Here is a 23,393-nt window from a genome sequence, read left to right on the forward strand (position 1 = left end):
CCTTACAAAGTCAACAGAGTTGAGGAAGCAGCCTTTGCACCGGAACAGAAACCCGGATGGCAGACCGGCCTGGAGCTCCCAGAGCCATAGCTGACCACGGATACTTCCTGAACTTCCTGAGGTTCTTCCTGAACTTGCCCTAAGGCTCTCTGGTGGCCAGCTGCAGTGTGGCAGCTCCCCCTGCGGGATGAGCCCTGCAGAGCAGCCATTCTCCAACTCTCTGGGTCCTTCCTTCTGGCACAGGCACCCTGACAGGCTGGCAGAGGCCTCACCTCCTGGGGAAGAAGCCGGAAGCTTGTCCCTAATCCCACTCGGCGGTTTCAGTGCTTATTGAAACCCACTCTAACCTTACTCACCCAGGGAGGAGCCGCAGAGCCAGGATTTGAACCCAGGTCCAGCAGACTCCAAGTGTGCCTTGTCCCCTGTACCAGGCTACTCCCACTGTCCCCTCAGTGCTCCTCAGACATCATGACATAGCTTTTAAAAAACAAATTTGGATTCTGTCCCGAGGAAGGGCCCTCATGGAAACAGCTGAGCCAACGTTTTAAGGTGGATGAACTCCAGGGAAGCCCAGCGACTGGCCACCACCCTGGGCCAGGCCTCTCCACTGTCCGGACAGTGCCACAGCCACCTCCCCAGCCAAGGGTTTCTGCAGAGTCCATTCATCACAGCCCCCTCTGCTCTGTCAAGACAATTCTTTGCTCTTAATGATGCAGCTTACCCCCCCCCCAAAAAATTGGGGAATCCTTCCTCAACCCACCCCCCTGCTCAGTTGGAGGGGTGTCTGAGTCAGCTCCAGCTGCTATAACAAAGACACCATAGACCCAAGGCTTAAGCAATTGTTACTCCTCCCAGTTCTGGTGGCTGGGAGCTCCCAGGTCACAGTGCTGGCCACTTCTGTTCCTGGTAAGGGTCCTATTCCTGGTTTGCAGAGGGATACCTTTTTTTTTTTCCTAGTGCTAGGGCTGAGGACCCTGTACCACTGAGCCAGCCCTTTTTATTTTTTTTTTTTTATTTTGAGACAGGATCTTACTAAATTTCCCAGGCTGGAAAACTTATAATCTTCCTGCCTCCACTTCCAGAGTCACCCTGGTTACTTTTTGAAAGGGCACTAACCCCATCATGGTGACCCTAGTTTCATAATCTCATCTAAACCTAATTACCTCCCTAATTCCCCCATCTGCTAACACCATCCTATGGGGAGTGGATTCTCAACATACAAATTGGGGGACACATTTAGCCCATAGCAGAAAGCACCTAGTAACTAGAAATTTGGGGGGCCTCAGCCTCACATTCCCACATTTAACAATGACACAAATCCAGGCAAGATTGTGAGCCTCCAATTGATATAGTTTAAGGTTGAATTAGTTAACACATAAAGTACTTAAAAGAGCACCCAGCATATAAAAATGTGTTTGTAAAGTAAAACACAAAAAAAAAAAATTCAGAAAATTAGTTTGCCTATAACATACATAATATTTAAAGATATTTTCAAAAATAAAAAATCATGCCTCTTAGACAATATAAAATGAAAATACATCAAAGATGTTATTTAGGGCTAGGGATGCAGCTCAGGGCTAGAGCTCTTGCCTCACATGCACGAGGCCCTGCGTTCAATCCCCAGGACCGTAAAAAAAGATAAAAATAAAAATGAAATTATATTTAACTAATTCATGAAGGAAGCACTGAGGCAATAGGGTAACCAGCTCAGGGCAGAGTTCAAGGAACCACATCCCTAACGGGCCCAGGGACGGCCAGATAGCTGCACTCCAGCCTGCTGGGTTGTCTTCAGCTTGCCCTGGAATCCCTGAAGGCAGAGATTATGTAAGGAGGCAGATCCAAGGCCTGAAACTTTTTTGTGTTCTCTATTTCATGGTTCTGCCTCTCAGGACATGGCAGGGACTCTAAGCTGCAAACCAGCCTTCCCAAACCCACATCACCACCTACTAAAATAACCTCCCAAATGACAGGCCTGGAAGGAGAGGTCTAGGCTGGGCCTGGGAGCAGGGAGGGCTCTCAAAGACAGAGAAGTGCTCAGAGAGGCCCACAGCAGGAGGAGGAGCTGTGGGTGCTGCTTGGGGGGGTACACAACTCCTGTGGTGAGAAGCTCCTGGGTACTACGACTCCTTTAAGTCAGCAGCTCCAGACTGACCTTCCTGGGCTCCCCACTGGACGACAATTGTACCACTTTCTGGACAAATCCTCAGCTGACTGACTTCTCCCAGACCATTGCAGGCAGTCCCCAGTCCCCCTAAGAGCTGGTTAAATAAACAAAAGCCTCAAGTGCTTTGAAACCCTTGCATCTGACTTGCGGGAGCTTGATGGCCAGTGCAGGCAGTTTCTGCCTCCAGGAAGGAATGAAACAGCGCAGCCCTGGATGGCACCACTCGCCTGGCGCTCTGCAGCGATGGACTCCCCAGATCCCCCGCTGCTGGAACACCACTGCCGCTGCATTGACAAAACCCCACCAAAATTAGATTCTCCAAATTTCCCTTGGACTGGCTGAAGAGGAGAAGCATTTTACCTGAATGTAGTACACATAGAGCATAGATCATTCTAGTATGTGTTCCGTTGTGTGTGTGTGTGTGTGTGTGTGTGTGTGTGTGTGTGTGTGTGTGTGTTGATGCTGAGGATTGACCCTGGGGCTTTGTATATGCTGAGTACATCCTCCACTGAGCTACACTCCAGGCATTTCTTACATTTTTTGTAAGGAAAGGGAAATTAGAGGGCGAACAATATTGGTTATGATTGCCTTTTAGTAGTAACATTATCTATATAAACAAGAAAGAAATCTATTAAAAAAGTTTTTAATAAGGGCTTTTTATTTAACTTTATTTTATTTTATGTGGTGCTGAGGATCGAACCCAGTGCCTCACGCATGCCAGCCGAGCGCTCTGCCTCTGAGCCCGCCCCCCCCCGCCCTAAAATTTCTAAGAAAGAATTTAGGTTTATTGTTTAATCAATTTGTAATCAAAGTTATACTCCAGGTCAGGCAAATCAGAAAGGCTAAGGTTTGGTGATATAAAAATTATAAAAATGTTAAAGAACTGCTTCTCTGCTATAATTATTTCTGGATCATTTTGGAAATTGGTGAAAAAATGACACATTGAATGGCAAGTGTTTTCCCTCGGAAACATTCTCCGTTGCATCCCCCAGCAGTATCCCTCAGCCCCACCTTCTCTTTTTTCTATCTTTCCCAAAGTGACAGCTCGTCAACCTGGGGATGTCAGCAGCAGGGCTGTCCCAGCTGCCAACAGGCTGGGCAGCAGAGAGAGGCACAGAGAGACACGGGAAAAATGCCTCCTTCTCAGGGATTCCCGGAAATAATGAGGGCCATGCGGATATCCATCACCAGAACAGTCTTGATTGAAAAATACACCCAGAAGGCTCTCCGGGAGCCTGGAGTTTCCTACATCATCTTGCCGGAAGTCCTGACCAGTTGGAGAACCCAGTAAAAACCCAGCCAGTCCTTGAGCAAAGCTCAGATAAATGAAACTTGCAATCAGGCCCCCTCTTGTTACATGTTGCAGAGATTGAAGGGATTGCAGCAACCCTACAGAATGTTTTCTCCCCTTTCAGAAGCTGCAGCATCTTTTTCTCTGTCATCCTGGATGTGAAAAACCAGCAGGAAAAGCACTTTGTCCTGGGCACAGGCAGAGTCACCACTGAATTCCAATGACCTGTGGTGTTGTCATATCCCAGGCATGTCCCACCAAAGCTCAGAGACAGAGACAAAAGAAGAACAAACTGTAGGGGAGATAAAGATCAGCTCCCAGTGTGGTGTAGAAAAAAGAGTTCAAAATTAGAGCTGGTGACCCAAGCTACCCCAGGGGTCGTGGAGGTAGGGCAGGTGCTATACTTCTCTGGATGCTTTCTTCAAAGGGAATGATAATCTGATCTGGGACTATGGAAAGGGCTTCCTCTGATGAATAAATGAAATACCGTGAGGGATGCATGTGACAGGCCAGCCACAGTGTCACACTCTCCCTTCTCTCTGCCTTGCCCCAGCTCCCTAGCTCTGGGTGAATGCAGAAAAGACGGGCTGAGAAGGCCCAGGGACACAGAGGGGCCTTGAAGGCCAGCGTGACTTCCAGGGCTATGCAAATTCCCCAGGAGGAAAGAAACAGCCTGTGAATAGCTTCCAAATGGCTTTCAACCGTGTCAGGTCTCAACCTGAGTCATCTTAAGTTTGCACAAGGGTTAGGAGAGGGTGAAATCAAACAGAACCTAGAGCGGGGAGGAGAAATAGAAGTCCTCATTTCAGACAGCTCCCAGTGCACCAGGTCTTGCGCGCGCGCGCGCGCACACACACACACACACAAACACACAAACACACACACACAGGCATGCGCGCACGCACGCGCACACACATACTATTTCATATACCCTTTCATATACACTTTCATACCGTTCACACGTGTGTGGTCATACACACTCATGTACACACTCAAAACACACACCAAATACGTGCCCACACTCATGCTCTACCAACATTCACACTCCAAAAAGGAATTTTACGCCAAATGTTTAAGCCTTCAGAACACATATTTTCACAGAGGTGATATTGCAAATGGTGGCCGTGTTTCCAGGTTCCCACACATTAACCAAAATTTTAACTCACAAAGGAGGAGACAGAGCGCGTACTGGAAATTTGGTGACAATAAATGGAACTAAAATTCATGGCCTGTCTCTTTGATTTACTCAAAATGTTTTTAGCAGAACAGTATTTTGGATTAAATGCTTTTTAAAAGAGTTGTTGACGTGAACTCCCTGCCCTGGCCAGTGTGGGCCATGCTCAGAGCCTGATTCATAAACTTGCTGGGACCAGAGAGCAAGAGGCAGGAGAGCCCAGAGCCCAGGGACTGAGGTGCTCAGGACAGGCCTGGGACTACCAAAAGGGCTTAGTCTGACGGGGCCTCTGACATCCACTCCCCCGGCTCCCAAGCAGCCAACAGAAGGCAACACACAGCATTATCTCAACAGGTCTGCGTGATCAGTCAGGTGCTGGTTTGTGCCCATTTTTCAAGTGGAGAAACTGAGTTTCGGGTTAGTGATGGGCCCGAGGTCAGCCGTATCTAGTGCTGCCTCCAAAGCTGCATGCTTTACTTGGAAAGTTGAAATCACCCCAGGTTTTAGGGGAGGCATTAAAAACAGGCACTTTGAGCTCCGCACCCACAGAACTTCTGATTTCACTGGCTCAGGTCCTGCCTGGGCACCTGAACAACCCTCTCCAGAGGGTTCCAACACAGGGCCCCGGGTGAGCCTCTGTCTTCACCAGTGTTTTCCAATGCTGCCCACGCCACCTGCCTCATCACCTGAAGTCACATGAACATACAGACTTTTGGCCCCATCTAGGGTCCACTACGGCAGGCTGGCCAAGCACGTAGAGTGTCACAGCATGCACACGACACTCCCATGAGGCTGTGGCGTGCCCCCACTTCCCAGGTGAAGACACTGAGACCTAGAGAGCTTCGAGTCACTTCACTGCAGCCCAAAGAGGGAAGGTCTGGGCAGCGGGGTCGGGAGGATGGCCAAGCAGGTGGAAGCCACAGTGGACATCAGCAGCACCTGGAAGGAGGAAGAAAAGCTCTGGAAGTTTCCACAGTGATTTCAGGGAAGAGCCGAGGCCAGGTGGGCAGGATCCTGGGCCTCAGGAGCACCATCCCCAAGAAACGCCCGAGTTCCTGCTGGGTTTAGAACTTCCAGGTGCCTGGGTGGAGGAGGAAGGAGCAGACGGACGTGGGAGGGAAATCTGAGTCTGGGACGAGAACTCCAGACTCCAGGGGACAAAAGTGTGACTGGAGCCAGCATCGTAGCCAAGAGCCCACCAGCACCCGCCAGGTGACCCGGATGTGCGTCTAGATGACTGATTCTCACGTGAGAAATAATCAATCAACACTGATTTGCCCGAGAAATCTCTTGAGTTTGGTGACCCCAGGATGGCCAGGGCGTGCCTCAGAGAACTTCCTGAGATTCCTCTTCAGCGGAGGAGAGCCGACTTTCTCTGAACCCCACACAGCAGTTCTCTTCAGGCTAGACTATTCAATGCTCTTTCGTCTCTCAGGCCTCGACCTTCCCTCACCAGGCATCCTGTGGAGACATGAGGAAATCTGCACAGGGTTAGTGCCCCGCCATTGGGCTCCCTAAGAAGAAAGAGGGCACTGTGGCTGCCCTTCACATAAGGCCCGGGGCTTGTTATCGCAAAAAGAAAAGGGTATGTCGTCCCCCCAGAGGAGAAACAGGGAGATGGGCAGATTAAGAAGAAACCGTTAGGAGCACTAATTCTCAGTCACTGTGAAACGTGGTGCTGAGGCCGCCCCCGGGCTGCTGTACCTGACACAGGTAACCGCGACACAGCACCAGACCGTGACCACACGCCAAGAAAACAGCGATGCCGCCAGATCCTAGGCCGAGTCATGGCCTACGCAAGACAAGAAACCTACCAGGAAAGGCCTGGCGTGACGATGGAGGCCCAGACCAGCAGCTGGGCACTCGGTCAGCTTCTTCAGCAGGACAATAAAGGACCTCAGAGACAAGTGCCTGCTTTTCTTTTCATTTTCTTCCTTTCTTTTTGTTCAACCCTCCTGCTGTCCCTTAGGATTTTTTTGTCTGGTTTGGTTTGGTTTTTTGGTATCAAGGATTGAACTCAGGGGCACTCAACCACTGAGCCACATCCCCAGCTCTTTTTTGTATTTTATTTAGAGACAGGGTCTCACTGAGTTGCTTAGGGCCTTGCTAAGTTGCTGAGGCTGGCTTTGAACTCATGATCCTCCTGCCTCAGCCTCCTGAGCCACTGGGACTACAAATGTGTGCCACTGCAACTGACCCTTGGGTTGTTTTTGTCTTTTTTTTTCTTAATTTCTTTTTAAAAAATATTTATTTATTTATTTATTTATTTATTTATTCATTCATTCATTCATTCATTTAGGTCTAGATGGACACAGCACAATGCCTTTATTTTTATGTGGTGCTGAGAATCGAACCCCGGGTCCTGCCCATGCTGAGCAAGCAGTCTGTCACTGAGCCACAATCCCAGCCCCTCTTGGGTTGTTTTTGATTCTCATTTTTGTTTCTGAGAATTTGGCAGCAAAGAATTCTTGGAATCTCGGTCTTAGGCAATTCCCAGAACACCTGTCTGGGACAGGAACTCCAAACAAAACAGCTTTATCTGGCCCACTCTGCCCCACCTCCCGTGCTTTTCCCAGAAGACCCACTGGCTGGTCATTTAATTTCATCTCTAATTTGCAGTCAGAGGATTGTCAACACCCACACTTTCAGATCTAGGAGCTGAGCCCAAGTTCTGTTCTCTCAAGGTAACCTATATTTTGTGAAGCCACTAGGGGGCATAAACCCCAGGTTACAGCCCTCCCAGGTAGCTGTAGCTTTGAGGCAAGCCACCCTCTGGGCTGCCAGCTGCCGATTCCTGCTTCTGCTTCCCAGAATCCCTAAGGATGTGCGTCAGTAAAACTGGGACAGGTCGGTTAACAGAAATGGACTGCCAGGATTGTCTTTAAACGATGTCCTCTAAAAATGCAGTTTTCCAGAGATCCACAGATCCATCATCGCCAGTAAGAGCCCTGTGACACAAAGGAGCACAGACAACTGCTCAGAAACCACGGGTGCAGAAATGTGAAGATACCAGGATTCAACCTTAGCCCTGACCCACTCGGAGGGGGACACCAGCCAAACACAGGCTCCACCACAGAGAATGGCACAACCAGAAAGGGACACTTCAGATTTGGCAGCCCCATTAGAAACCGCAAGGATGTAGCAAGGAATGACAGGCAAGAGAAGGCACAGCAGACCCACCTGGAGGACAGCAGCCAAGGGACATCTCAGTCCTCCAAGAACATTGTGAGGGATCCGCTATCTGGCCTTATACTTCTATCTGATCCTCGGGTGTGCCTCTGGCTTCTAGAACAGATGGGTTCCAAAAATGCACTCTGCAGACGACTTTCTGTAAATTCAAAGGAGCGGGTCGGAGAGCTGGGAGGAGTCTGGAGAGCTTCTTAGGGTCAGTAAAACATCTAGCCTCCACAGGTACTGAAGGAGCGTCCTGCTTTGCAGCACTGGGGAAAAGCCTAGAGCAAGGAACTTAAGGAACCCAGAGACGTCTGGGGAATACAGATAAGTATCCACACACCCACCAGATGCTCTGGGCACCATGCACCAAGCTCATGGGTACCATGCACCAAGCTCATGGGTACCATGCACTGAGCTTGACAAGCAAGACACACAGCCCCCCTCTGGTGGAGTTTGCAGAGGAGTGAAGAACACAGACCTTAAGAAGCCATTTAGTCAGATTAGTTCCTGATCCCCATGATGGTGCGGGTGCCAGGGAGAAGTGGGGTGCCAGGGAGCCTGTGTCAGGGGCCCCACCAGAGCCTTTTCAGAAGAGACCTCTCAGCTCAGGGCGAGTGTTAGCTAGGCGAAGGCCCGTAGGGGTGCGTGTCGGAGGGGTGACAGGAAGGAGAAAGAGGAGTGTTCCAGGCTGAGGAACAGCAGCAACAGCCCTGAAGAGAGAAGGGATGTGACATGTCCATGAACCTGAACCAAGTCCAGAGTCACTGTTGAGTGGAGATGTGGGAGGGCGTGGCATCCCACACAGAGCCACGCTAAGCGTGCTTACCTTATACCAGAGGTGCTCAACCTGGGCCACTGTCCCCCACCCCCACCCCAGAGGACACTGGCCAACACTGGAGCCATTTTTGCTTACCAACTGGGGAGCGGGCTGCTGCTGGCATCTAGTGAGCAGAGCCCAGGGATGCTTCTAAATACCCCACATTGCAGGACAACCCACAACCAAGAACCGTCCCACCCACAATGTCAATACCACCCGGTTGAGCAGCCCCGTTTCATAACGAGGATATGCCATGCCAGGGAAAGCAGGAAGGTCTGCTGATATTTGTTTGGAAAATCACTCTGACATCAGTGTGGACTGGTGGGGCAGCATCCCTGGTGTAGACATGAATGAGTGTGTTTGGGAAGCAGACTGTGGTCTAGGCAAGAGGAGACCATGCCCCAGGCCAGGGGGATGTCAGTGTGGACAGGGAAGGTGAATGGCTGAGAAAGAGATTTAAAAGAACAAGTCAGTCCAATGTGGGGACGGATTGGCTGTGCAGGGTCTCCTGGTCCGTGCTTTTAAAGCCGTGGACCAGGCAAGGTTTAGATGCTCTTCCTGGACTTGGATGGTGCGGTACCAAGGCAGCAGGAGTGAGGCCCAGGGACCAGGAAGAGAATGAGGGGAAGCAGAATATGTCCTCAAGGGCCACTGCTGCAGATGAGTTGTGACAAGCATGCTCCATCTCTGAGCAGGTGCCCCAGCCCCCACTCAGAAGAGCACAGGACAGGCTCCGTGGAGAAACCCCCCAGCGGAGGGACGCAAGGAGAGATGAGCCACCTCTGCGTCCTGCCGGCCACTGCTAGACTTAACACTGACCTGCGGACGCTGACCTCTCTCCCGTGGTGAGGTGGAGACCGAGTCCTCTCCTGTGAGTCTAAGCTGGCCTTAATCAGTGGCGTGGGGCCAACAGAACACAGCGGACGGGATGCCGTTTGGCTCCCGGGGCAAGGTCACAGGAGGAGGTGTGGTTCTGCTTCCTCACTGGCACACTGGGCAAGAGCCCTCAGCTGCCCTGCCAGACAGCAACCCCTGAGGCCACCACACTGGGACGAGGCTCTGGCCACGTAGAGAGCTCATGTGCAGGGCCCGTGGTTGATGGCACTGGCTCCAGTCCCAGCCACCAGCCTGCATGAATGCCCACCACCATTCAGTCACCCCAGCCAGAGTGTCCCCAGCTGACGCTGAGGTGCAGACACAAGTCGGTCCTGTGGAGCCCTGTTGACCCACATAATCCATGGACCTAAGTAAACAGTTGGTTTAAAGCCTTGAATTGGGGATAATTTGTCACACCTGAGTAGCCACCAGAACCCCCGTGTTACAAGTTAACAACTCACCTCCCAGGTGGCATGGCTGGGCTCCTTCCATTCCCACCACCCCCTGCCTCACGCAGCTTCAGGCAAGAGCCCCAGACACTGGGAATGTGGCTGGTGGTCCCCAGCAGGCAGAACTGCAGGGACACCACAGGAAGCCACTGGGCCACAGTGGAGCCACAGCAGAGCATGTGACTGAGGGTGGGGACAGAGGGGAGGTCAAGAACATTGGACACAGGGCTAGGGCTGGAGGCTCAGTGGTAGAGCACTCGCTGAGCATGTGTGAGGCACTGGGTTCAATGCTCAGCACCACGTTTAAAAAAATCAATAAATAAAATAAAGGTATTGGGTCCATCTACAACAAAAAATAAAAATTAAAAAAAGAAAAAGAACGTTGGCTGCAATGCCCTGGATGTGTCTATAAAGCAAATAGGGAGAGGACGTGAGGATTTCCACATTTCTGGTTACAGACCTGAGCAACTGGATGGAGTAATTAATGGTCGTACAATTTGCTGAAATGAGAAATTAGACCAAAGGAAGTCGAAGGGCCTGTGAGTCCATTAGAGATGGCAAAGTGGTGAGCAAGACAGCCAAGGACATGGGTCTTTGGAATACAGTGCTCCAAGAAGGCTGAAGGGTCTGCCCTGGTTCTTCCTGCATGGTGAGGGTTTTCTACATGTTAGGCTGCTGTGTATCTCTAGGACAGCATGTTAAAGAATCAGAGGTGGCCCAGGAAAGAGCATGGCTTCTGGACGGGCTGCCACAGGAGAACACACACCACACATCCCAACCCTGGCAGGAGAGATGCCATCAGATTTATCTTCAAAGGAAAAAATAAAAGAAAGAAAAGAAAAGCTGTGAGGGAAAATATTTTAGTTATTTTCCAATAGGTTAGAACCCTCTCTCAACATGTAATGAGTCCTCTTTTCTCCTTCCTCTGGCCTTTAACCTGAATGGTAAATTCTATGTGTGCATCATGCTTTTCAGTTTTGAGTTTGATAATTGGTGGCTTTGACTCATGTTCTTGTTAATGTTGCTTTAATTCATATTCTCATAATATTCCCAGGCCTGTAGAAGATCTTGAAAATTAATAATGTAAAACAATCTCCTGTGCCTGGATGCCTGAGGTGATGGGAAGCTCACCACCTCCTGCTCTTGACTATACCAGTTCCAGCTTGGACTCCCTGACCCACACCTTTTTTTTTTCTTTTTCTTTCTTTCTTTTTTTTTTTTTCCTTTTTTGGTACTAGGAATTAAACCCAGGGGTGCTTAACCACTGAGCCACATCCACAACCCTTTTTGATTTTTGCTTTGAGACAGGTCTCACTAAGTTGCTTGGGGCCTTGCTAAGTTGCTAAGGCTGGCTTTGATCCTCCTGCCTCAGCCTCCTGAGCCCCTGGGCCAGTCTGCTGGGCAACCCCACACCCTCTGTCCTTCCAGCCCCTAACCTCACCCGCAGCTAGTTTCAGCAAGGCCTATAGAAGTAATAATGTGATCGGTTAAGGAATCATGTGAGAGGAAAGAAATGCAACGAGAAGTGAAGAGAGTAGTAGGGTGAGTGGATTGTCCAAGGACGACAATCACAATGAAGCCTCACAAAACCCTCACAAATGAGCCATATTTTTTTACATAAAGAAACTGGCACAGAGATAAGTAACTTGCCCGAGATTGTGCACACACAATAGAATGCAGACTCCATGGTCACTCCAGTCTGGAGCTTTCTTGCCAAGAGTCTGTGGCCCCAGTAGAGCTGGCTGTGCACTGGAACCTCTGCACCGCTCTCTGATGCCCACCAGATGGCGCAGTGAGCGGCTCAACGCGCCTCCTCGTTTTCAGCGCAGTTGGCGAGACAGAGGAGCGTGGGGGAGAACAGCTGCAGGAGAATGTCAAAACAGAGTTCTATTTAGGAAAGTGAAGCCTTCTGCCTGCCCTGTCTCCCGCCGGGATCCTTGGTTGGCTCTCGGCAGGCTATAAATGAATTAGCTTCCTTTGCATCCCACTGCTAACCCACATCTCTGATTCTATTTTCTCTCCATCCCTGACACAGGGCACTCGTCCCACCCACATCAGAGAAGAGTGTGTCCTGAGGAGAGAGGGCGGCAGGCTAGCTGGGGGTGGGAAGAAGCCAGGCTGCAGTCCTCCTGGAGCTGCCAGAGGCCATTTTCTAAATTGCCCACTTACACACACACACACACACACACACACACCACAACATACACAGAACACACACCACACACGGGCTAATCCAAGGGAGCTGTCAGCGTGCCCAGGCTGCCATAAAGCACCGCACACCGTGTGGCTTCAACAACAGAAATCTGCGTTCCCACGGTTCTGGAAGCTGCGAGCCCAAGTTCACAGTTTGGGCCAGTCTGGTTTCTCCCCAGGCCTCTCTCTTTTGCTTGCAGATGGCCGCATTTCTTGCTGGGTCCTGAGTCTTTTCCCTGTGCCTCCTCTTCTGACTCCTCTTCTGACACCAGTCAGTTTGTATCAGAGTCGCCCACCAATGACCTTATTTTAAATGTGTCACCTCTTTAAAGGCTCTGTCTCCAAGGTCACATTCTGAGGTCCTGGGAATTAGGGCTCCAATATCTGAATTTGGCAGTGGGGGTGAACGAGTCAGTTCTTAACAGGACTCAGTCATTTTTTTTTAATCCTGACTAATGGGTAGAGTTCTGTGTTAATGAAGGTGGGTGGTCCCCCATCGTGTCTCACAGGAGACGTCTCGGGTTCCAGTACACTCATTACCTGGTGAGGGTCGTCAGCCGTGTGAACATTAAGGGGAACAAGGCTGAGACAACCGTGCGACGGCCTGTCCGGGGCCTCCCTGGGCTGCACTAGGAGATCCAATTTGAAGGAACTGCCTGGACTGTCACCAGCGTCCACCTGGATTTGAAGAGCCCTCTCTCCTCCCCCTGCTCCTCCCCGAGACCCTGCAGAGCACCCCAGCCCTGGAGGTTGTGGACTCCCCCTTCTCTGGGGTCCCCTGACCCTGACTGATGATGTGCCTTGGTGGCCCCGGGGGTGGGCAGAGCTGTCCTCAGATTAGAAGCACCAGCCAGATCCTTTTTGTCTAAATGGTACCTTGTTTAGAAGGAAGCCATAGAAAATTAAGAAATCCCAAAGAATTTGTTCCTTACCAGAAGAAAAAGTATAGAGTCAAGGAAATGCCCCGTGAGAAGGGATATGGCATCTCCTACCCAATGGAAGTTGGTGGGCAGAGGACAGGGGTCTGGGCCCCTTCCTGGGCAGTGGGCATGGAGTCATCTGGATACCCACGGGAACCCCTAGCCCTAGTCTGCTGACCTCAGTAATTCTCAGCCCATCCCCGTGTGGCCCTTCAAGGTGCTACAGTGGGTCAGGTAAAGTGGGAGATGCTGGGCTGAGCCACAGCCCAGTGGAGGCAGTGGATGTGAGTCCAGCCTCCTGGGGTCGTGAGTTGCGACTCGCCGCTCTGGGCAGGGAAGGATGAACAGCAGGGTCCAGTTCCCCCCAAACTCGCCTTAACAGTGAAAGTTGGCCTCGGTGGACTCAGGTTTTAAACAGTTCAAAACACACATGTTGATGGTTGCTACCACATCAGGCTCTGCTGCAGGAAAGAGGCATGTGACTAAATTCACAGAAGTAACAATATGAACAGGGCACAGACCTGCCAAAGCAGGAAGTCGCTCCTTCTTCTTACGAAGGCCAGAGTGGGCTTTATAGAAGAAGTGACCCTTGCATGAGAGTTTGTTTGTTTGTTGTTTGTTTGTTTTTGTAGTTGTAGATGAACAGCATGCCTTTATTTTATTTGCTTATTTTTATGTGGTGCTGAGGATGGAACCCAGTGCCTCACGTGTTCTAGACAAACACTCTGCAGCTGAGCCCAGCCCTGCATGAGGGTTTTTGAAGGATAAATAAGAGTTCACTACACAGAAAAGGATGGAGCAGAGAAACTTCTAGAGCAAGCATAGGCACGAAACAAAAGCACGGTGGGGTGGAACAGCAGAGCATATCTCAAGATCCATCGGCAAGCGTGTGGGTAAGTCTGGAGCATGAAGTGTGAGTGAAGGAGAATGGGGGGTGAGATGCGGGGGCAGGTCATCTACAAAAGTATGCTCATGCAAGGAGTCTGGACACCATTCTAAAGTCTTTGAGTGATTTAAGCAGGACTGTGACATAGCCAGGGAGACATATTAGAAAGTGTGCTCTATTAGCCTGAGGAGGAAGATGGTGGCTCCTGCAATGGTCCTAGTAAGATCTGACAAGGCCAATGGCAATCAGGATGCAAAAGAGAGACGGCATTTAATAAATACCTGGGCAGGTCTTACTCTATAGGGAGAGAGGGGTTTAGACTTGCATTCTTTTTGCTGGAGCAACTGAGAAAATAAAAGAGTCAATTTGGAGTGAGAGGATGAGTTAGGGTTTAACGAATCAAGTGGAAGTATCTCTAGGCCTATAAAGATATGTGTGGTCTAGAACTTGGAGGAGACATCAGGATTAGTTCAAGAGAAGCAGGAATAATCAACAAATAAGCATTAAAGCCCATAGGATAATGACCTATCCCAGGAGGTATGAGCGAGAAGACAGCAGAGGTTAGAACCGCAGAGCGAACAAAACCATAAGGTTCAGCCCAGAGAATGCGGGGGGAAGTACTTTCAAATCATACATGTGCTAGGGAACCGATATCCAGATACACAACACACGTCTACAACCCACCAACTCAGAAACAGACAACCGGGTTTAAAAATGGACAAAAGATTTGGAAAGAAAACACAGTTGCCTCTTGGGACCCATGGTGACTTTTTTTTTTTAAATGTTTATTTTTTAGTTTTAGGTGGACACAATGTCTTTATTTTACTTTACTTTTTATGTGGTGCTGAGGATCGAACCCAGTGCCTCACGCATGCCAGGCCAGAGCGCTACCACTTGATCCACATCCCGAGCACCCCATGGTGACTTTTTAATTGAGCACTTTTTATTGAGAAGTGCTTAGCACTTCTACAGAACTGGGGATGCAAGACAGATGAGAGGAGGAACTTGCATTTAGCTGATGAGGACAGCACTGCTACCAGAGGTCCCTGTGCTAGAGGTTGTGTGAGCTGTTTGCACCCAACGCTGAGGAAGAGGGGGGAAGAGGGCTTGGAGAGGGCCACACAGAGGGGGTGGCACTAACGGGGATTTGAACTCCATGTATACGGAGGGGGTGACATTGGCGCTAGAAGGAACACACAGAGAGGCACAGAGGCATAGGTGGCATGACGCATTTGGGGACAACAGCTATTTCTCGTGGCTGAAGCCAAGGGTGAGTGTTGGAGGATGATGGGAAAAGGCCCAGTGAGCAAGGTAAGGTGAGGTGACAGAGGGGCAGGTCGGCAGGGCCCCGTGCTGCAGCACTCTGAAGGAAGTGGGGGGACTGGTAGCAGGTGGGACCTAGAGGGAGGTGATTAGGTCGTTGGAGGTGTGCCCTGAGGGGCTTTTGGGGACCCCACCCCATTCAGTCTCTCTTTGCTTCCCAGCTCATGAGGTGAGCAGTTTGCTCTCACACGTGCTCCCTGCCACTGTCACCCCAAAGCAATGAGTCCACCCAATTTTGGACAGGACCCCCCAAAGTGTGAGCCAAAATCAGCCTTTTCTCTTCCTAAGTTAATTATCTCCGGTATTTTATTATGGTGATTGGAAGCAACTAACACAGCATTATTTTGCTACTTTCTTTATTTGGAAGCAAATCTAAGCAGCCTTTAAAGACCTGCTCGAATCCCCTGTGAGCTGATCTCTGTGGGTTTGTATCGTAACGACCTAGCTAACCTGGAGCCGCTGCCCCAGAGTGCCCATCCAGAGCAGCTCCGGGTCAATCGGGGCCACAAGATGAAAGACCCTAGCCCAGTTAGCCTAGTTACCTAAGGCCAAGATATGAAACCAAGATACCAGGCAGGCCATAAACAGGTTCAGGCACCAGGCATGCTCTCCGGACAACCGGTTGAAGAACAGAGCACCTGCATCCTGAGGCATAAATGAATAAACCGGAACAGATAAGCAGGAACAGAAAGAATAGAATGCAGACCTGTGGTTTTTGGAATGCAGACCTATACCCCCTAGGTGGCCTATATGCTAGATTTAAACAAACCAATAAGAAACCTGTTGCTTCCCGCGCGCGCGAAACCTGTCCCAAACCCTATAAAAATCTCTGTATCCCCAAGTCCGGTGTGCCAGTTCACCAAAGCTCCGGCTGAGGTTCTGCTGGGCACCCGCAGGCGCCTGTGTCCCAATAAACCAACCTCTTGCTTTTGCAGCCAGTGTTTCGTGTGATTCTCCTTGGACAGGGATACGGGGGTCTTTCATTGGACGGGGGTCTTTCAAAGAGACTCTCTTTAGGATGTGGAAGGTAGGAGTACAGCAGCAGTCACGTTGCCTTTCTAATCAGAAGGCCAGTGAGCGCGTGCCCATCCGCCCTCCTGGGCGGCCCATCTGCTTTGCCTGGGGCAGCCTGGGCCTGCAACTCCCCAGTATCCTCAGTGTCCTTGCTCTGGGCCGGTGCTAAGTTTCATGGCATGATGAAGGGACCAGATTCCCCTGTGTCCCGCCCCGTCATCAGCCCTGGGCGGCAGAAGGATGAGACTGGCAGAGTTTTCTCCATCCTCATGGGCTCCAGCGCATCCTTGGCGGTTCCAGGGCGCCCTGTTTCTTTCCCCCACAGGCTCCTTTCCTTCCCAGCTGCCCAGGGCCTGTCCCACCGACGTCCCGCCCTGGCAGCCGAAGCAGCAGCCACAGAGAAACTGGATAACCAGCTCCCAGACTTCCCCAGGTCAGGCTGAAGTAGCAAGCAGCTCTCCACAAAGACACGGGTACAGGCGTGGTTTCGCGTGTGCGAGGGTGTGGGGTCCATGTGCACGTGTGAGTGAGAATGCGTGTGTGTGTGTGTGTGTGTGTGTGTGTGTCTTCCTGTTTCTCAAGCTGGACTTGACCCAGGGAGGAGGCAACTGTGGATGCTGACGGGGAGGGACTGTCTGGCCGTGGTCTGATTTTCCTGGCCTCCGTTCCTCCCTCTCCTGCTTCTCTGTGTTGCAAAGGACTGACACCATGGGCTGCGTGTCCCAGACCCTGGTTCAGCTGGCTTCCTGCTTGGCGGGGCCCCTGGGAAACCAGGAGGAGGGGAGACCCGGAGGACGGGAGAGTCCAGAGCTGTCTTGCACCCTGCTGTGCTTTGGGCAGCACCTGGCTCTGGCTGTGTCTCCCCGTCTCCAGCTCTGTCCACCACACCCACCTGTCACCCCAGCACCAGTTCTAACTCTGATGATGCCATCTCTGTCCTTGTCCCTTCAACCTCAGGAACATATTGAGGTGTCTTTGGGTTGTCCCCCCACCCTGCTTGGCCCCTCAGCCCACCCGGTGGCCCACCAGCTCCTTGTCATTACAGAGACACTGAGAACGGATTCCCTCTGCCTGGTTGGGCTGACACTGACCCAGCCCACGTGAAGTCTGAGTCCATGAATTCACAGTGAGGCCAATCAGGGTGGTGCAGGGTTTGTCCCGGTGCTCAGCTCCTCCCGGGATCCAGGCGCAGGGAAGGCAGAGAACTGAATTGACGAGGGCTGGAGTTTCTCCAGGAAAATCTGAAGGTGGAGGCTGGGCTGGGACTCATGGCCAAGTGGGGAGACCGTGGGTTAAGACAGGCTGGACAGCCGTGCTGAGAAGGCCCGAGGGTGACCATCTTTCCAGGTGGGGTGCTGAGGGAGCCAGCAGAGAAGCTCTGTGGAGGGGGTCGGGATGAGGATGTCAAAGCAAAATTTTGGAAAAAATACAATACATTTGTGATGACAAGATATGCAACGTGGCCATGGAGGTGAGAAGCCGAGCCAGCCTCACCTTGGGCCCTTAGCAATGGAGTCAGCCATCTATAGACGGAGACCTCTGAAACTGTGAGCCAAAATAAACTTTTCCTCTTCTGTATTTGAAGCAGGCCAGAGACCCCCACCCAGAAGACCCTGACCCTAACTAAGCAGAACCCCCCACCATATTCGTGCCACGGGAGTTCCTCTTGTCACCAGAGAGCTTTTACAACACAGGATGTCAGCAAAAACAGTGGGTGGCACTTGCCCCTGGCAGCCGTGCAGACTAACATGGGAAGGGGAGGTGTGTCTGGGCCAGGCCTGCGCTTCGCTTCACAGTTTTCCTGGGTCTGCCTCTAGGGCATCCCCAGAGATAAAAAGGGAAAAGTGGCCAAGGGACAGGGTCCCCTGCCACGCCCACCCGTTCGCTGCCCCTTTCCCTGGGCTTCCTGAGCTGCAGAGCAGATGGGGCCAGGCTCTGCCCCAGACTTTGGAGTCAGGAGCTTTGGAGTCAGGAGCTCCCCGCCTTCGTCCTGGGTCACTCTGGTCCTCTGAAAGGTTCGCTTTGTTTTTAAAGATCCCAGCTTAGATTCCTAAAGATCCGTGGGGGGAGGCGTGGATTTTGTTTCTTCTGATTTACGAGAGGATCAAAAGAAGCTTTAGAGACTTTCCCGTGGATATCGACCCACTGAGCGCAGCCCGGCAGCCAGAGGCCTCGCTGTGATCCGCTGAACGCGGGGGATTAGGAGGGACGTCCCCGGAGACTTGGAGAGCCGCGCGCCGGGAGTGTACCTGGCGTCTCTCTGTGCAAACATACAATGGACCCAAACGGCGGAACACTCACAGATGCTTTGCCCTCCTTTCTTCTCTAACCTTCGGGGGAGAATTGCATTAATTAAACAGCTGAGCAGCTCAAAGGCTCCTTTTCAGCAGCGGCGGCTCACGTGGCTGCCTCTCTACGGGGCGGGTCGCTGCTACCAAGGGGGAGGGGGGCAGCTTGACAGGGAGCGCCTGTTTAAACAAGGCCAATTTCCAGCCTATTTTGCAATGCAAATGTTTGCAGGAACCTCGGAGGCTCCTTAGAATTAGATGGAATAATGACACTTTGGAGCCCTGTAGCTTGGTTTGTTTCCAGCCTTTTCTTCTAATGGCTAAAACCAGTTTCTCCAGATCATCCTTTGGTTTTTGGTGTGCTCAGAGTTGATCTCACAAGGAAAAACGGCTTTAGAGGTGACCTGTTTGAAAGGCGAACCATTTAATGTTGTTTGACGCTGGTTTTACTTAAAACAGTATCTTTTAACTGGGTCTCTAATAAAACCGTGAAGCCTGGAAATTCCAGACTCCTTGGGCTTTGTCGCCACGAAGGGATCTTGCTGCAGGAGGTCAATGTGGCCTTAGCAACTCTGCATCTGACCAGGTGCCTGCCAACCACACAGTAAACACTCACTAAACAATTTCCTTGGTGAATTATTGATGGTGTGGTGGCATTCATCTTTTATCTGGGACACCAACTCACATGCTATAAAGTGTTGGTTTGGATATCTGTGAATTTTATTCATCAATGGGCATTTTCCCTGAATTAGCTCATCCAAAAAATGTTGCCACAAGCTATATGATGTCCTTCTCTGGTCAGTTCTTAGCAAATGAATATCTGTGAGTGCTGCTGAGATTGCCAGCCACACACTAGCTAGTTCTTCCAGCAGCAATCCTCAAGGTGAAGGAAGCACAGTTTTTGTCTCAAGCTTACGTTATGCTACTGCTTTTAAAACCAAAACAGAGTTATGGGGGCATTTCATCCATTATTTCCTTCATACATTGACACGTGAATTTATGGCACAGACTCAGCTCGCCCTTGGAAGCCCATGGTCTAAAGAATCATGTAAGCAAATGGTGACAAGGTGAAGTTGATAAGTAACAGACAGACGTGAGCACTGGGAACATGAGCTTATGAGAATAATGCTATAAGCCGAGCCCACTGTGTTGACCTCCACATGCTTTCTTTTAAAAGTAATTTACCTGCAGCCCTGCCTGGCTTCAGGCAATAGGATATGTTCCATTCCTCAGCAAACAACCTGTGAAAGGTAATTCCTCCAGCCAGGCAGGTATGGTTGCTCATACCAGTAATTACAAGTGGCTTGGGAGCCTGAGGCAGGAAGATTGCAAGTTGGAGGCCAGCCTCAGCAACTTAGCAAGGCCTTGAGCAACTTTAGTGAGACTCTGTATCAAAGTAAAAGAATAAAAAGAGCCTCCTCCATAAAATCTGTAAGAACGGGGTCCAATTAGAACTGGTCAGCATGGACCAAAGTGACCTGGAGTTGTCAGGCATAGGGAGGACTTGAAAGTGTGAAGTCAGTCAAAAGTCAATATGTGGGCTGGGGTTGTAGCTCAGTAGCAGAGTGCTTGCCCACTATATGTGAGACACTGGGTTTTATCCTCAGCACCATATAAAAACAAATAAAGTAAAGGTATTGTGTCCATCTACAACTAAAAATTAAAAAAATAAATAAAAAGGTCTAAGGATAAGACTCAGTGATAAAGCATCCCTGGATTCAATTCCCAGTACAAAAAAAAAAAAAAAATCAAGAGGTGGACTTGGGCGGGACTCTTTGGAAACTTCCTTAACTCCCTAAGTTGTGGGCTGTGTAAGGGTCACAAAGCCCCCATCACCCAGGGCCACTTGTTTTCTTTCAACCTGCACTTTGGGCCTGCATTTCTCCTGCAGAGAATAGGTTATTTGCCAAGGGATGTAACATGTTCTATTGACTTAAGCCAGGCAGGGCTGCAGGTAAATTGCCTGGAACTCCCGATACAACTGGAAGACAGGAGGGGGCGCTGTCCCTCCCCTCTCTAAGAGGATCACTCTCCCTTGAGAGTGTCCTCTTTGTCCTTTTCCTATCCCTTCAATAAACTCACACCTGCTACTCTGAGTGATGTGTCTGAAATCTTCCCAGCATGATCACAAGAACCAGTGAGAAAGGGCTGCTGAGGCTGCCCCAGCTCCCTGGCAGGTCCTTGCCTGGTAACAAAGTGATAATGAGGGACATTTTCATAGCTTTCTACTTACTGAACTCACTGCTGGATTCGCTCATGAGCATCTCATTAGGCCTAATGGGCTGCAGCAGATATTGATTCTCAGATAAGCCAATCTTGAGCATCAGAACCTGGAGTTCCCTAGGCAGGAGGAGGGGAGCTGGGCAGAGGAACTGTGAGAGTATTTGACAATAGGAACAGGTCACACGGGCTACATAGCCCCACGGCACATTAGCCAAGACCCAAGCCAGGCCTTTGGGCTACACTTCCTGGAGAAGCTGCCTCCCGCCATTCTAAGAAAAAGTCCCCTCACACACACCCAAGGGGGTGATCAAGTTATGTTAAAAGTCACAGGAAGATGCCTCTTTGTCCCTTTAACTTGGGCCTTAAAGCGCTCAACCCTTTAAGAAGAGTTCAACCCTGATCAGTCACCATCTATGTGGCAAAAGCACAACCAGAGCAGACAACAGGGGTGGGTAGAAAGCCAGCCCTTCTGGAGGATCCTGATACTCAGGAACGAGAGCAGCCATATCCCCCACAACTCCACAGTTGGAAGGATGCAGTGGTCAAGAAAATCCAGGTGCCCTATTCTTTGGGGTGAAGCGTCCTGGTCAAATCCCCAGGAGGGGCAGCATTGTTAGTGTAACAGCAAAGACCTTGCCTACACCACAGGTGCCTTGTTCCAGAACTGACCAGCTTTTCAGAAAACCCTTCCAGAGAATCAAGCAAAAACCTGAGCAGCCCTCCTGCTCCTGTAGGAGGTAGCAGAGTGCTTGCCCACCAAACAAAACCAAGAGGGAGGAGGCTCTGAGCTGGCCCTTTGCTCTGCTCTCTCCCCACCTGCCCACCTGGCACCCTGAAGATGTGCCCTCTTAGAATAAGGTGTCTTGCATGCCCACCTGTGGCTCTGTTGGATGCAGCGAGGTGCTGGGTTAGATTGCAAAGAAAAAAAGAAGCAGAAAGATTCTTGCAAAGAGGAGACAACATTTACTTGACTGTTCCACGGATCCCTGTCACCTGACCAGGAGGATCTTAGCATCCACTTCAGCTGGACTATGTTTTACATGGGATTCTTCCTCATCTTCCTTTTCCTGAAGCATTTTCTTTAGGGAAAAAAAAAAAACATATTATTGTAAATTCTTTCTCTGCCACTTGGAGATGTCTGCAAATCTTTTTAAAAGCCTCTTAGCAGTTTTACAATCCAGGAATGTCTGTCTCAGGGGCCTGGGAGCCCTCCCTTTGAAATGCAATCATCTGAGGAGAGAGGTCTTCTTGGGTCCAGGACACCTGGTCCCCACTCCCCACTCCTGAGGGGCAAACACAGATGGCCCCTGACCTCTCCCCTTGATCTTCCAGCACTGGGACTGGCTCCCTCCTCTCTCCCTCTGCCTAGGAGTGCTGGGTTCACCCTGAGTGCTGCTCCCTGGCCCCGTCGCCATAGCCTTCAAGAGTCTCTTGTGATCATTTCTCTTTGCCTAGCGCAGTTTCTGCCTGGACACCCTGCTCCCCACGCCTCCTAAAACGGTCTTGTTCTTTGCAGCAGTGGCCACCAAACTTGAGCTTGTTTTCAAATCACCTGGAAAACGAGCTAAAACAGTTGCTGAAGCAGTGGGACGGGCTGGGCCTGGAGGATTCCATTTCCAGGAGATTCCCAGGTGAGACCCTGCTGCTCCAGAGACCGACCAGCCTTCAGAACCACCTGAGCCTGTCCTTTGCCGTCTGTCGTAACCCTCGGAGGCCCCTTCAGTGAATGGAGAGCCTACTAGACCATTGCACAAAGGGGCCATTTCCAGAACGGAGGGAAATGTCTCCTTTCCAGCCATCTATTCCCTATCCCCTGCCGGTTAACACCCTTCCTCCTCCATTCTCTGGCCACATCCTCCCGGTCCTCTCCTTCCACCCCCAGGTCACACAATTCCCCTTCCAACCAGCCTCCCCCTAAAACTACCTGCTACTCCTTAGGGTGGCACTTGCTTTTGTTTCTTCATATCCAAATCCTTGTGAAGCCCCCTGCACTCTGCCTCCCTGGGGAGCCTGAGGGGGCTTCTCTGAGCTCCCTGGTTACCTAGCAACGTGTCTCCTCCCTGAGACGTCACCACCCCTGCCAAGATGCCAGCCCAGGGTACACACAACAAAGCAGAGTGACACTGCTGCCTCCCTGACCATTAGCACGGTGCTGAGTGGCTGCGACCCAGGGCCTCCAGGGCCCCCTCTGAGACTGAGCCTTCCCTGGCTCCTCCAGGGAACGGGGAGTGACCGCAGCTTGTCAGGCTCCTGAGTCGCTGGAATTTAATTGTCCCCAGCCCACCACCTTTGGAATGGATAATGGTCTTTCTTTGTCATCTGCAAGCCACCAGGGGTGCATGGAAGACAGACGGCATCCGTATTCATGCACGTGTTTCTATTTTGCTACTACATCCTCTTCTTCAGACTTCAAAGCCAAGGTGCTATTCTTTCCTCCTGCAAAAGCCTTCATGAAAGAAGGTGTTTGCTTAACACTTCAAGCTTCCCACCGACATCCTTTGTTCCTTCTCTACATATTCATGGATTAGCTGCTTTGGCCCAGGCTTGGTGATGACTTTAATCTGTCGTAGAAAACATAGGTGCCCCAGGTGGGGCTTGCGC

The sequence above is a fragment of the Ictidomys tridecemlineatus genome, chromosome 9, assembly GCF_052094955.1.
Source record: "Ictidomys tridecemlineatus isolate mIctTri1 chromosome 9, mIctTri1.hap1, whole genome shotgun sequence".
Classification (NCBI taxonomy): Eukaryota; Metazoa; Chordata; class Mammalia; order Rodentia; family Sciuridae; genus Ictidomys; species Ictidomys tridecemlineatus.